We start from the raw sequence: 10,920 nt of genomic DNA, 5'->3' as shown, positions 1-10,920 counted from the left end.
AGTGAGCAAATGGCAGACATGAGGCAAGAATCCAAGTTGGAGGGTGGAGCAGATGGGATTGATGGAGTACAGGTAGATGGAGAGGTATTACAAGTGCTCTGCAAGTTATCCTTCAAATTAGATAAATGAAGACTTGGAAAATCAAGAAGCTAATTACTTTGACCTAATCTGACCTAGATAAAAACAAAGAAATGGAACAGAAGTCTATTTACAATGAAACCATGTGAAATAACTATGAAACGAAGCAATCAAGAATCTGAACATGTAACCAACTTCTGACAATAAAAATTGAACAGTAATGATTGCATGGCGAAGCAAAGACTATGTTTTTGTTGGCAGCAAGGTCACCTTGATCCTAGCTCCTGATCCCACTGAGGGAGAGGTGAAATCAGAGGTGCTTGATGGACTTTTTCTAAAGATCTTCCCTGTTATTAACCTATCAACTAAATCTGAACATGAAAATCCTTTTTTTATCATCAAAAGCAACCTAAATAACAAAATAAGATTTAAATCTAAATAGCAGATTTTATTCTAAGAATGCAGCAAAAACACATAAAAGGTAAACAAAGAAGGTACTGGGCACTTGAGATGGGCCCAGCCCCAAGAGCTACAGCCTCCTAAGAGAGATTTAGAGCTGGTGCAAAACTGGATTCATCTTTATTGATCAAAAGAATAGTTACATTCCAAAAATTGTCCACAAGGAAAACTTGAAAATGTGCTGAAATGCAGAGCTAACCCACTGCCTAAAAAATGACTAAAATCGAATTACAAACTAGCTAACTTTTGCCTACAAAGTGACTAACTGAAATAAGGCCCTAAGCCCTCTTATTTATACAAATTGAGGACCCCAAAAACCCTCCTAAACTTTAGGAACTCGACTGTCAAAACTTGTAGTTAACAACACTTTTACTAGCACTTGCTCGACTGCCCTTGTGATAATCGATTTGGTGGCCCTTGAACTCCGAGCTAATGGTGGCGAATTTGAGGTGAGGGTCCATAAATGAAGGGGAAACCTTCCTAAAAATCCTCTCCACGAATTTGGCTGCCAAGTGCTCATTTAAACCTTTGATTTTGTCTCCAAATTGACCAAAAAGACTGCATAAAGCACACATTAGACTTGTTGGCATAATGACTAACCCAATTCACTCTATTAGCATAAATATAATCAAAAACATGAAATAAACTAATGAGAATGGTGGATTAAGTCGAATTAGGAGGCTGAATGAACCCATATAATTATCCATTTTTGGGGCTCATCACAACTACAAAATTTTCTTCCCAACAATAGATTCCTCCCAGCATACATGTTGTTCTTACTCTACATCTTCACCCTCCTGATCTATCACCGAATTAGAAAATTCTCCAACTACCTCCATAAAACGTTTGATCTCATCCTCATCCTCTAAAAATGGCTAGTATTTAACATTATCCGGTACTAAGCATCTGTAGCTGGCCTCCACTTCATACCTCAGAAAATGGTTATGTGGTGTTTTAAAGGTACTTGTTGCAGTTCCTAGGGAATCAACCATTATATTTTGTTCTATGTGCATAAACTAGATATTGAATCCCAAAAATAAATTTTCAATCAGGTCCCATACCTCATTTTTGTAGGACTTCAACCTTGGATGCTTGGTCTGAAACTAGTTCCTAATTTGTTTTACAACCAGCTCAGAATCCCCAAACACTATCAAGGACTCAATATTCATATTTTTAGAATCTTGTAACCCTAACACCAATGCCTCATATTCAACAATATTATTTGTAGCATCAAACTATAGTTTGAATGAGAGAGGTATAAGGTTACCCTCTGGGGAAACTAGCCACACACCAGCCCCATTTCCTTCCTTAGAATAAGCACCATCAAAATACATTTTCCAAATACGATCATATTTTCCCCCCTCCTTACCCATCTAAGAAAGAGTTTCCACTCTGGTTTCCCCCACAATTTGACCCTCTACTTCTAGTAGAAGGCATGAAAATTCTCTTTCTTGACCTTGTACTGGAGAATTACTTGAACAATCATCTTTAGTTACATTTTTTCACAAATATGGACTCCTTGTATAACCTACGCTCTTCTCCACCAAACATTGGAATAGTAGAATATGTCTGATGAAGCTTGATAGATTCTCCAAGTTTCATTCCCCATGACCTAGAAAGGAGCATACCAAAACTTGCAGGAATATCAGCAACTACAATGTCTCGATTACCACACTCTTGACTGGAATTTGAGCCAAGTTAACCACTGAGTTTTTAATCATGCCTAGGAATTTTACTCTTTTGGAATCGAAGGAATATAAATCCTTATATGGTTTGGTTATCTGTAAGCCTAACTTCTCCATAATAGATAGTGGCATTAAATTATGAGAAGCCCCTAAATCAAGCATGCAATTATGCAACAATGAATCATGGATCACTCATGGAATATAGAATGGAGGTGTGGATGGATATTATTCTTCTACGTATGGCATGAACACCACCATTTCCCTTTCTTATTTCAGATTCAAACCATCTTGATTTGGTGTTAACTAAGGAACCTCCATAAAATCAGAAATATTGTATAATAAGTTTGTTTCAACATTTCATTTAGGGGAAAAAATATATTTACCTTTTCCAACTCCTTTTGTAAGCTAAAAGCAGAGACATTCCTTTTGGCCTTCACTAGCTCAACAACCTCTTTATTTTCTTGATGCAATATTTGGGTTTGTGTTGTTATTTTCCCTACCTTCACAGATTTAGTGTTATAATTATTGGGGTATGAGGTTTCTCCCTTGATAGCTTGATCAGGACCGATAGGATTTTTCCCCTCATTACTTTGCTTAAGTGTGGTAGGTTGTGTACGTTCATCATTTTGGGATGGTATCCGAGATATTTTTCTAGACCTCAAGTCATACCTCCTATCTAATTTTTCTTGCATGAAATAAACATATTGTTTGTAATAGGTATCTATTTGTTCCTTTTCTAAGGGGACATTTGGAACCTCGTCCTCCTCTCCTTGTGTGTTTGTTTCACATTCTTCTTATGACATATTTTAATATTCATCTTGTTTAACATCAAGGGCATCTACTATGCCTTACTTTGGGTCATCCACTATGTATAGGGGGGTGTATTTGGTCCTACTAGTCCCTTCTCTCTTTGTAAAAGTTGCAATGGAGGTATCCTATATTGGGGATTGAAATTTCTGTTAGGACCTTGTTGAACCTGTTGAGAGTAGGTTTTTTTCTCTAGTTTCAACTTCACCAACTTATTTGAGAGGTTTATAATAATCTTATTCATCTCATCTAACTTATAATCATGAACCTCCTTAACTTAATCAAAGGAATCACCCTCCTCCTTTCCCTTTCTCCTATCACTATGTTCTTCTTTTCCCTTCAATTTCCCTGTTGATGCAAACTTCACTTCTACCTCCAGGTCATCAATCTGAATATGATCCAATGTGGGAGATTTTTTGTCTATCAATGTAAATCCAAAATCTTCTTCAAAGGCTCCAAGAAACACCACTCTAGTTTATACCTTTGGGGATTTTAGCTTAGCTGGAAAATTCTTATAAAATTTGTTAAATCTTTTTACAAAATCAGTAACATCTTCATTTGATCTTTTCTTTATATCATTAAATTTAGTTAAGGTGTATCTATGGTCCTTATTCTTGCCCCACTTCTTCATAATTATGTTTTACAATTCTTCCCAAGTATTAATTGATTTCTTGGGCAAGGTTTTAAACCATTTCCTGGAATCCTCATCCAAAGATTGAACAAATAATCTCAATACCACATCTAGATGTTCAACATTTAAATTCTCTACAAAGGCACAAAAGGTTACAATATGTTTCTAGGAAGTGATATCATCTACTCCAATAAACCTAGGAAGGAGCTTAAGTTAATCATGGGGCATGGAATTCATAGGATGTTGCAGGTTCAAAGGGGCATATATGTTGAGTAGAAAGCTAGGGATAGCCATATTTTGTATGGGGGGTTGAAGAAAATTTGCTATAGGAGTTGGTTGGACAATATTTGCTCGAAGTGGTGGTGAAGGGGATGTAGAAACTTGAGAGGTAGTAGGGATGAAAATATCTTTAACTTCTTCACCCTTGGAGAAAAAGTGAGAAGTAAAAGGATCAGGAATGGTAAAAACTTCTTCATTTTTCATATCTAGGAAATATAAATCAGATGGGGGAAATAGGCCTTCTGAGGAGTCCAAATTCTTGACTGAGAAGTTAGGGAATTTTATTTGAGCTTTCTGAGAGCTAGAATGTGATAATTATGAGGTAAAAGTGACTGGTTCTAGGGTATTTGGGATTCTTTCCTTCCATACCATTCTGGAAATAATTCTCTAAGGGTCAAAAATAGGAGGTGACTTTTGTTGAGAGGTATGTGAGCGAGTATAAGGCCTCTTAAAAGCTAAGATTGCAAGTTGAAAAGTTTCTTATGTTAGAGATCTCAGCCACACTTCCTTATCTCACTAGATAAAGGAATGTATAAAATAACACTGAGTGAAAAATACTTTTGATTCGTTCCCTAACAACAATGCTAGAAGATGTTGTGGCTTCTAGATACAAAATTTAGTTTGAAAAAGAGATCAATGTCTAGGACATCTTAAAGTGTTTGAATGATATACCTGTGGTATTCAAGTTTTTAAAACAAAAGGACTTAAACCATTTTAGATATCCTATCCAAAGGCAGATTTAATTAACACATACAGTGAGCACTCTTTTTAAAAGAATTAACATTCATATCTTGAGGCCTAACCACAAAAAGTGCAGCTCTTTTGGTTGTTGCATTATAGATGGGAAGTAGAACATAAATAGAGGAAATGAGCATAGAGGGATGATATTAGGATCATATGCACTAAATTCCAGTAGAAATATGGAACTGATTATGTAAAGGAAACTCAAAAAACATGGAGCACATTTTAAGGACATTCTATCTCATACATCATAGTCACCATTTATTAAAACATGATATAGATGAATCTAGAATTGTGAGATTAGGTCCAGCAACTACAGTTTTACATGTCTTTTGACAGGAAAGAAACACATACGAAAATATTAACAAAGGGAGAATCACATACTAGACATTTTAGTGTTTGGAATCACCATAATTTTTCATTAATATTTGAATAAGAGCATACATCTCATAGATATTCAAACACTTGTAAAACTAGCAAGTTAGAACCACCTCTAGAATAGAAAATGTGAACCCATAGTAATGAGTCCCTTATCCCCTTTATAGAAATTCGCCCAAAAATTAGAACAACTTACAAAATATTCTCTCTTAAAAATTTCAAAATTGTCTAAACATTCAACAGTCCAAGCATGCTACTAGCACAGTTATCCTAATGATTACATAACAGTCTAGATTCCTTTATTGAAACAAAATATTTACAAAAAAATCAAATGACAACGATTGACATAATTAGCATATCAAAATATATTCATTGTTGGCTCGTTGGTTCTATTATAAGGGACCCTGACTCTATGATTCAGATTTGTGGCGAATTAACGAACTGGTTACTTGTTAAAATTGGCAACTAGGGCCAAACTCCATGTGGGTCATATTATTTATGGCAGTTGATATTTTTATTGGATCCCTCTCATTGAGAGGTGTAGGATTGATCTAAAGATCATTCGATTCCGATAATTATTTATGAAGTTATGAATTTATTTATGTTATGGACAAATTGTTAAGTCGGTCAGCAACTTATGTAGGCTCAGAAGCCCAAAAGGAAAATCCAGAAAAGCCAAAAAATCCGAAACTGCTGGAAAAGCTAGAAAAGTTGGAACTGCCGGAAAAGCTGGAATAGCCAGAAAAGCTAGAAAAGTTGGAATTGCCAGAAAAAACGGAAAAGCTGGAACTGTCGGAAAAGCCGGAACTACCGGAAAAGCCAGAAAAGCTGGAACTACCGGAAAAGTTGGAAAAGCCAAAAAAGTCGGAACTGCCAAAAAAGCCAGAAAAGCAAGAACTGCTGGAAGCCGGAACTGCCGGAAAATCCGGAAACGCCGAAAAAGCCGGAAAAGCCAGAAAAGCCAGAAATGTCGGAACTGCCGGAAAAGCCAGAACTACTAGAAAAACCGGAACTATCGGGAATTGCTGAAACAGTCGGAGCATCTATCTCTGAAGGAAGGAAACATGATGTATGAGATCATGGGCAGCATAATAAGAAGCATGATGACATAAGCACGTGTAGCATAATGATGCATGATGATATGAGTATGGGCAGCATAATGATGCATGATGATATGAGTATGGGCAGCATGATGTATGAGATCATGGGAAGCATAATAAGCAACATGATGATATGAGCATGGGCAGCATAATGATGCATGATGATATGAGCATGGGCAGCATAATGATGAATGAGATCATGAGCATGGGCAGATTGATGATGAATAAGACCATGGAAGATGTAGCATGATGAGCAGCATGAAGATGAGAGCAGCTCAGTCATCAAGGTTCATCACATGTGACAGTACAACAAGGTGTCACACAATAATGTGCAGTAAATAGACGAGATGCAACACTATGATAGGTGAATGAGTCACCTTAGAGAATTAGTTGAAGCAATATGTCTTCAACTAATCTCATGTCGATATCAAAAGTCAAAGTGATTGACTTCTATTGTAAATATACTATCTCTCTCACTTTCTCTGCTGAACTTTGAAGAACATAAAAGAAGAATTGATCAAGGGTTTCCCCACATTGAGGGGTTTGTCCCTGGCTAGCGGCACATCTTGTGTCCTCTTGTCTTGGCTTGTCTTTTGCGATTTATATTTATGTTCTATCTGCAGTTTACTTTATGCTGATATGATTTCTAGTGTGGAAAAGAAATTGAAATAAATTGCTCTAGCAAAGAACATACCTAAAATTAACATGGTATCAGAGATGAGGTGAAGACAATGCCCAAGCAAGAGTGAAAGAGAAATCACCAAAGACAATAGGGACAAGACAAAAGGATCAATGAGTTCCACATCTCTCTTCTAAGTTCGCTAAGGGTGAAGTGGAAGCAAAGAATATTATCATAATGGCATAGTGGAAGATCACTTCATTGGGAAGTTCAGATCTAAGGGTGGAAGGAAAGGTAGATGCCTTAGTTGCAATGCGTTCAGCCATCATGCAAAAGAGTGTCCGAATAGAAGAGACACATCTCTTGATGAAGATAACAATCATTCTAGGGACATATTCAATGATCAAAGGAATGATAAGTAATGCAAGTCATCAAGGAAATGGTCAACTATTCAAAGAAAGCAAGGAACCCCAGAATCTCTTTTATGTACCTGATCGCAGAAGAACTTGGCGTCCATCTCCGAAATGGAAGTTTAAGGTTTTAGGGTGGCACTCATTGATGGAAAGGTACGTGTTTGAAAATAGTTTTTACAAAGATGTTTTAGAGTTCAGGGCTGTTTCAAGTCCACTGGGGACCATTTCCATTGACTCAGCACCAGAGGTCTGTGAGTCAGATGGTGATCAGGATGCCTGAGTTCAAAAAGAGAATGAAGGTACATGTTTGAGATGTACCGAAGGAAAATCTTACAAGGGGACCATTCCCCTCATGTAGCAGGTCCACAGGTTTGGAACAACCTGTGGAGTTTGAGATTCATGAATGGGAATCTCATGTATACAGGTGGAAGAAAGCCCTCTATGGCTTGAACCAAAACACCTCGGGCGTAGTATGAGAGGATTGATAACTATTTGATGAAGCTGAGATTCACTAGGAGTGAAACTGATCCAAACCATTACCCGAAGGTTGTGGATGATAGACCTCTCATACTGGCACCTCATAAGGACGACCTATTTCTGACAGGTGCAAACCCTCTCATTTGCAGAAGTAAGAGGCAGTTGGATTCCGATTGTGGAATGAAAAACTGCAAGCTTGTGACTACCTCTAGGATATTAACTTTCAGAAGTTCTATGGTAGTGATGTCGGACCAGATTTGAGAAATGCCTCTGAGTTTCATAAACTCAATCACATTGATGTTCTTGGTGAACTCTGAACATATGTTTTGCAGTTAGCATGGTGAGCTCATATTTGGTTGAGCCTCACTGGATTGTTTCCAAGAATCCTCTGAGATATCTTTGGGGCACAATCTCTCATGGATTTAGATACACTGCCGCAAATATGAAAACTGCATGATTATTCGAATGTGACTAGGCAAGTAGTGTGGAGGATCACTAGAGCACTTCTAAGTGCTGGTTCTCTTTGGATTTTGCTTCGATATCATGGATTAGTAGGAAGCAGAAATCAGTTGTTATAAGTACCACCAAGACCAGATACATAACCAAGGAAAATTTTAAGAACCCCCCTAAATTTACATGTATAATAAATGAGCGAATCTCCATGGTATATAGGAAAAATGGAAGGCGATTTTATCAATAATATGATATGTATATATACTTTTTTGGCGAATCTCCCACCAAGAATGGCGAATATTTTACTCAATTATAAAATCTTGTGTTTATTGAATACACAAATGAAATCATTTCATTTCTTTAAAATGTCTTTTGAAATCAAAATTACCGAAATTACATATCAATAACCTAGTGGGTGCAGGATAAAATTCACTCGTGCCATTCATAGAAAGCATGAGAAAAAACCTAATGCTATATATAAAACCAAGAAAAATTCAAATTCATCACTTCTAGGAACATCGTAACCACCCTACCAATACACAAGTATGTTCCTGTTTGAAATTAGAAAAATTACCCAAATTACAATCTAATTACTCCAGCATATGTTGGAAAGTTATAGAAGGATGACTAGTGCAATAAATCCATTCCTTTTAGCCCTGGATTTGTTTCAGTTTAAAACAGAAGTATACAAATATACTTGTCCAGTGTCTATGCTTTAACCATTCACCTTAAGATGTTTTTACAATATAATTTCCTAAGTCTATTTCATATCTTCATTATCATAAAAACCAACCTATATCCATCTTAACTCCACATCTACCACTCTTAGGGGGATGAAATCTATTTTCCCCCTTAAATAGTCTATGCTCACATGAATACCGTGGTATTACCATGGGTTATCATAAACTTGGAGCTTAAAAATTACTATTAGTAATTTATAAAAATTAATAAAATTAATAGTTGATTTTTATTTTATTTTTTATTTTAACCAAGCTAAAATGTTTAACATACATTAAATTACAACATCCATTTTTACTCTTGATCGGATCAAATATTTTTTCACTCTATGCTAGTTTGCATATCATGATATTTGATACCTCTCGGGGGTTAGTAGATCCAAAGTAAAGATGGATCTATGCTGGTTTAATTCCCCCATTTAAATAGGCTACATTCCAGGTGAATACCATGGGTCAATACCATGTGCCATTTTTATTTTTATTAATACTAATATTAGGGTTAATAATGATTTTTTGCATGGTATTAATAACAATCTAGTCCATGGTATTTGTCCCATAGTATTTTGCCCATAGGTTTCACCTAAATATAATGCATTTTTTGAGTGTTCGTAAATATAAGGTGACTTATGGAGTAAATATAAAAAAATCTTTTATTTGTTTACCATACCTCTCATTTATTTATATTTTTATTAATTTACCATACCTCTTTTACAAATATGGTATTTGGCCCATAGGATTCACTTAAATAAAACCTCTTTCTTGAGCCTTCATAGATAGAACACAGTTTATGGACTAAATATAAAAAGAGGTTTTATTTATTTACCATGTGTCTAGTTTATTTATATTTTTATTTATTTACCATACCTTTTGAGTAAGTATAAAAAGACGTTTTATTTATTTACCATACCTCCACTTTACTTATATTTTTATTTGTTTACACCCTTGCATGTATATAAGGTGACTTATGGAATAAATATAAAAAATGTTTTATTTATTTACCATACCTCTCATTTATTTATATTTTTATTAATTTACCATACCTCTTTTATAAATATGGTATTTGGGCGTTTGGCCCATAGGATTCACTTAAATAAAACCTATTCTTGAATATGGGCGAATGGAAGGTTGTAACTCCTAATTTCAAGGGATAAATTTACCTTTTTTACCCTCTCCCTTAAAATAAGGTGGGCTATTAGAGGTGATTTGTAAACATTTACTGTGATACAAAATATTCGCCCACTAAAAATGTAAAACCCCTTAATTTCGCCAAAGGGCGAACATTCACCCCTAAAATTTTCTATGTACATAACTACAAGTATGACCTCGTATGAAGTTTCTTGGTTGTGGAAACTCTTTAGTGAGTACACATGATGAATACCACTGTGATTCTCTATGACAACCAGAGGTGGGATTCGATTATTGAGGAATCCCATATTGAATGATTTCTCCAGTAGATAGACATCAGATACTGCCTTATCTGGGATATGGTAAGTCGATGAGCAAGGAGGCTCCATCACACTGAGATGATGTACAAGTTACTACACTTTGTCAGAGCCCTGGGGAAAGATCAAATTTGTGATTTTCCCAAATGACTTGGAGTCATCGAGAGACCCTTGTAAAAGGGTCCTGCATGTTGCATACATTGAGCTTTGGGAGCTCTAGCGGCTTGCGGTTCTTATTGGAGCAACATACAACCACAGGGTGACTCACCCTCCCCTGGTGGTGTGCACTGGGATTGGATGATTCGCTCTCCTATGGACACAATGATTCACTCTCCTGTGGATAAGATGATTCACTCTCTTATGGGACAAGATGATTCTCTCTCTTGTGGGATAGGATGATTCACTCTCCTGTGGACAGGATGATTCGCTTTCCTGTGAACAAGTTGATTCACTCTCTTATGGGACAAGATGATTCGCTCTCTTGTGGGATAGGATGATTTGATCTCCTGTGTAGCAGGATGATTAATTCTCCTGTGAGGTCTGGATGATGTGTTCTCCATGATGATTGCATAGCAGGATGATTAATCCTCCTGTGATGTCTGGATGATGTGTTCTCCATGA

The sequence above is a fragment of the Pinus tabuliformis genome, chromosome 7 (assembly GCF_031772625.1).
Source record: "Pinus tabuliformis cultivar Carrire ecotype Pingquan chromosome 7, CPIR1, whole genome shotgun sequence".
Taxonomy (NCBI): domain Eukaryota; kingdom Viridiplantae; phylum Streptophyta; class Pinopsida; order Pinales; family Pinaceae; genus Pinus; species Pinus tabuliformis.
Note: the sequence above shows the minus strand (reverse complement) of the source record.